Below are 6000 nucleotides of genomic sequence, written 5' to 3' on the forward strand. Positions count from 1 at the left end.
TCAGGACTATCACTACTTTTCAGAAACATTTAAATGGCACTTCATCAGGCAAGGCGTAGAAAGATATGTATCTACAGTAATTCAGTCAAAAAGGATTAGGATAAACAGGCAAACAAAAAGGGATGTCACAAATAAACGAAAATCTACAGATGCTGGAAATCCCAGCAACACACACACACAAAATGCTGAAGGAACTCAGCAGGCCAGGCAGCATCTATGGAAAATAGTAAACAGTCGACGTTTGGGGTGAAACCCTTCATCAGAATGACGTGATAGTCTGAAGGGCTTATTTCTGCAACTCTGCAATGATGAATCCAGAATCCTTATTTTATACAAATAGTTTTTTCATTTCTGATCGATATAACTTAAGCCATTTAATATTTGCCCTCTTGCTCAACTGGAGCCCAAACATTATTTCCAACATTTGTTAAGGATTTGATTAATGTAAAAACATCTAAAAGCAGCATAGAAACATAAAAATATACTAAACAGCCGGCTTTTACTGGTTGAAGAAGAGCTATGTAATGTCATCACACCTTCTACATTAGAACCATTACGTGGCAAATCATGATTTTTCAAGTACAAGTACAAGAGCTATTTAAGGATGATGAGAAATTCTGCCTATAAGGCCCTTTCAGTAAATGAGTTCTTAATCTCCATCAGCATCTAGGTGAAAAAATGTTTCGCCATTGCTTCAATAATCCTTCAATTATTACTTCAAATATCTCCCCTCTCCCACCCTTCAGTCCTCTTGTTAAGGGAATTCGGTTTTTCTATGTATTCCACTTAGGCCATATGGTTTTATATATTTCAATTAAGTCTCCCCTCAGTCACTTTACCAAAGAAAATGATCAGAGAACATCCAGTGTTTCCTCACAGCTACATAGCTGGCAACTTGCTTTTAAATCTCCTCTCCACCCTCTTTATTAAACTTGCTTAAACTTGCCTAACTAGTGTTTGAAAAGCAGTTCACTTTTATTTCAAATTCCCTGCCTAACTGTTCTGGTATAACCTCCTTTCTAATTAAAGAAAGCATCCCAAATGCCTCTCAACCATTTTATTGCCCCGTGGATAAACACAACGAGATGCCTCTCTTTCCTTCATTTTATTTCTTGCATTCTATTATAAAGTCCTTAGCCTTTTGCATGTCATCACTTTTCTGAACAATTGTCCCAACCGTAGAACATCAAAAACTATGGCAAGGTACAAATCCTTTGGCCCTGATTTAGCCTATTCCAAGATCAAACTAACCCTTCCCCCCCTTATGGCTCTATATTTTTCTTTCATCCATCTGTATAGCTAAGAGTCTCTTAAAAGCCTCTAATGTATCTGCCTCTACCATCAACCCAGACAGTATGTTCCATGGACTCACCACTCACAATGTGTACAAAACCTATCCCTGATACCCAGCTATACACTTTTCTCCAATCATGTTAAAATTTTGACCCCCTCATATCAGCTATAGCTGCTCTGGGAAAAGGTACCGGCTCTATCTATCTATGTCACTAATCATCTTACACACTTCTTTCGTTAACTCTCGTCCTCCTTCACCCAATCAATTCAATGGTTCAATTTAACATCAGAGAATGTATACAGTATACAAACTGAAATTCTTACTCTTGCAGACATCCATGAAACAGAGAAAAACCCCAAAGAATGAGTGACAGAAAAATGTTAGAACCCGAAAGCCCCCTCCCCTCCCATGCACAAGCGGCAGCAGAAGTGTCAACCCCTCCACCCCCCACTTGCTCCAGCAAAAGAATCAGCCCCCAGCACCCACCATGCAAGCCCCCAGAGACCATGATGGAGAGTCCATCAAAAGCTACTGTCCATCCCAACACTTTGACATCTCAGACAGGCTCTCTCTCTCACTAGCTAGGGGGGGAGAGATATCGCTCTTGCAACAGCGAGAGGGGAGACTGGCAGCTCAACATTTCAATGTTACATTCAGCCACGTTGCTTGTCTGAGTTCTCTGACTTAGGCATCACCATAGAGAGAGAGAGAGAAAGAAGTCACTCAAGTGCAGGGGCCTTCTTTCGCCGGCAGCATACACCGCCTGCTGTCTCGATGTTTCAATCCCCCACGATGCTTCAGTCAGCGACAGCAGCGAGGAAGCGGGTCGCCTGTGGGGCTACATCCCAAAAGTGCACATCTTCCAGGCCGCACTTGGAGCTGTCGGAACACCACACCGCACAGCTAGTCCAGGAGCAAGAATCCACTGCCCGTGAAGAACCATAGTCTGAGTGCAGATGTAGGTCACAGATTCCGACAAGACCCCAGCCACCTTGAAAAGAAAAAAAGAGACACGAGAAGAGAAGAGCAAGCTGTTTCGTGGATGAAGTGGAAGAAGTTGCCTGGGTCTGCAAAAAAACCCTGGTGCCATCTTTAGCTCCTCCCACTCCTGTTCCAGAGAAGACCCAAGCTCACTCAACCTTTTCTCATAAGACATGCTCTCTAATCCAGGCGGTATCATAATAAACCTCCTCTGCTCCCTCTCTTCCATATCCTTCTTATAATGAGGTGACTAGAACTGAACACAGTACTCCAAGTGTGCTCCAACCAAAATGTTACCAGAGTTGCAATGTTACCTTGCAGTAATATTGAACTTAATCTCCCGATTATAAAAGGCCAGCACGCCATACACATTAACCACCATCTTACTACTTCTGGCAGTCTAAAGCTTTCTAAAAATTACCAATGTGTGGGTAGGTGGTAGAAAATAGGAGTAGTTAACAGAGGTGAGGACAGAATGAACTGGGATTATTTTAAGTAGATGTTGGTGGTTGATATGGACTCAGTGAGCTGCAGGGTGTATTTCAGCACTGTAGGTCTCCGTAATTTGAAATAAATACTTGGTTTGAATTTCGAATAAATATTTTGGAATGATGTTTCATTTCAATCACACAAAAAAGAAATTATAGGAAAACAATTGTGTTAGTTTTCCTCTTCCCTGGTAGAAGCAAGGCTATAGCATATGGCTCAGCAATTCATTCCTTTTTCCTCTCAAGGTCAGGGCCTCTGCTCTTTAAACAGAGTCTATGAAACACATCTCGTTATCACTGTCATAAATAGACTGGTATCTTACTACTGCAGAAAGATCATGATTTCATGGTGACAATAAAGCCCGGTGTTAATTTTGAGGGGTCGATGAGAAGCATGTATATCACACACTCTCTTGCTATTGCAACTTTGTATTGATCATTCTAACTAGTGGCTCACTCAGGTTCTAATATAGATAGCACAAGAGAAGTACATAAAAGTGAATTGTAGAGCACTGTTAGAACGTTTCATGCCCTGGCTGCTTGCCAGTACCATAGGACAAGTTTGTTCCAACAATGCATCACTACCTCCGTCAAGACTAAAAACTGGCCTCTGATAATCCCTGCTCAAAGTAATGGTTACGTACAATCGATGCACACACAAACAAAAGGTTTAAATGGAAGATTTCAGTCTTAGTTTCGAAAGACAGCCTTTGAGTGGCACTTTTGAGTTAATTCTAAGTTCCTGATGTTGTGAAGGCAATGGACGGGGACTTTCCAGAAGGGGACCCATGGAGTGAGCTGTACTTTGGCGTCGCTCCATACCCTTTACTTTTTTACATGTAACCACTCTTATTTACTTCACCCATACCTACACTAAACGATTTATATTACAAATATATCATCAGACTTCAACTTCTACTTACTGAAAATGTTTACCAGAGGACGAGAAGTTAAAAACGGAAAGTGTCACAGCTGAAGGGGAAAAAAGATGGTGATCCTGGAACATCGAAGGAAGCTCCGATAACTATGGAACTAATGAAGAAACTCCTAGAAGATACAATTAATCAAAGACTCGCCGCAATTGAAGGAGTGTTGAAGATGATGCAAGAGGATTCAAAATTATTCAGACGTGAAATCGATCAACAACAAGCTGGAATCTAGATGAAGATGGCCGCAAAAGGGATCGAAAAATTGAAGCTCTTGAAAAAAGTTTAACTTCGGTAACTCAACAGCTGGAACGTTATCAAGTTAAGATTGCTCTCGACGACAGAATTTGCAAATAATCGTTTTTCCTGAAGATGTTGAGACGGGAGATCCTACCAAATATTTCTCTAAATTGCTAACAGATGTGTTCAGTCCCGATATATTAGAGGAGCCCCCACTATTAGATTGCACACACTGTACTTTTCACTTTAAACCGGAGCAATTGGCCAGGCCGAGACCCATCATCGTTCCGTTTCATTATGTCCGTGATAAGGAACGAGTGATTCGAGCTGATCGGCAGAAAGGCATAATTGAGTTTCAAGATTTTAAGTTCCGAATTGTCGAAGACTACAGCCAAGATGTATTGAAAAAACGGATGGCTTTTAAACCACAGATATCAGAATTTTATCTTCAGGGCTATAAAATAGCATTACTGTTTCCAACCTGTTTGAGAGTTGTTATGCCGGACAATTCTCGTAGCCTGTTTAAAACTCCGATGGAAGCCCAAAGTTTCCTTAAGAATCTGTCTCCCTCTGCGGAGGACTAATTAATGTATCATTTTTTTTCTTCCTCGCCTTTGATTTGTTTTTTCGTTTCCATTCTTTTTAAAGGAAAATAAGGTTAATATTTAGTTTGTAAAAGTAGAACTTTATACTTGAGGGTTTTTGCCTCGATCTTGCAGTGTAGGTATGCTCTATATTGTTAAATGGTATGCTTTTCTGTTAGTGATCTTGTATATCTTACTCTTAATTTTTTTTTCTTTTTGAAAGTTATTTAGTTACAATTTTAATGCTTGTTTTCTCTTCTTTCTGAAATGTTACTGGAGTATTATATTTTAAGATGGTGGATTGTTTTCTTCTTCTTCCTAGAATCATCCCTTTTTTTTAATGTCACGTCCGATCATTTATATATGAAAAATTAATAATACGATCTGGCGCTTGATTTTTTTTGAAATATGATTAAGAAGTAACTATTCTATGCTTGTAATCATTGTAAGCTTTTTCTTACCGTTACAGTAACTTTTTTTTACTTCTTTGAATATGGGTGATATTTCTTATGATAAACATATTTCTTTTGGGTTGCCTTCTAGAAAGATGGGGTTAGAATTAGCTGTAGATTTAGCACTGGCCACTTTCTGGCTTTTTGCGGGAGGAGGGTGGTATTCTTGTTCTTATTTTTAATTTATTTTTGCTTCTGAAACTACCAAAATGTTCAAAATGTCATAACTTCTGGTTCGTCTGTGGACCTTTTTTCCTCTTCCGGGGTCATGAGTCTGTACTCTGGTTAACCCTTTACATACCTTATGCTCGAACTCATTACGATGGATAAGATTATTAATTTGGTTTATTGGAATACAAATGGTTTAAACCATCCAATTAAGTGGAAGAAAATTTTTAAAGCATTCCATAGGATGAATGCTCACATTATCTTTGTACAAGAAACCCATGTCCGGAAAGAGGATAATCAGCGCTTTTTTCGATTCTGGAAGGGCTAATAGTACCACTCGAATTACAGGCCAAAGTAAAAAGCGTTTCTATTTTTATAGATCCGTCAATTTCATTTCTGCACCATGAAACGATTTCAGACCGGAATGGCAGATTTTTTGTTAATTACTGGTATTGTTTTTTAACAAAAAAGCTGTTATGCTTAATGTCTACGTCCCAAATGTTGACTGTCCCGATTTTTTTAAGAATCTCTTTACATCTTTTCCTAATTTAAATGACTATACAGGTGTCCCCCACTTTTCAAACGTTTGCTTTATGAGACCTCGCTGTTAAGAAAGACCTACATTAGTACTCCGTTTTCACTTTCAGAAGGTGTTTTCACTGTTACGAAGAAAGGCAGCGCGCGATAAAAAATCAGCATGCAAAAAAATCAGCGCGCGATAAAAGGCAGCGCGCGCCCCGAGCAGCCACTCTCCCCTGGATTCGGAAAGGCATTGCTTAAACACGTTGCATTGAGCAGCTGTTAGCAAGATGAGTTCTAAGGTGTCGGAAAAGCCTGAAAGAGCTCGTAAGGGTGTTACACTTAGCA

Source organism: Mobula birostris, chromosome 7, assembly GCF_030028105.1.
Source record: "Mobula birostris isolate sMobBir1 chromosome 7, sMobBir1.hap1, whole genome shotgun sequence".
In the NCBI taxonomy this organism is placed as follows: Eukaryota; Metazoa; Chordata; class Chondrichthyes; order Myliobatiformes; family Myliobatidae; genus Mobula; species Mobula birostris.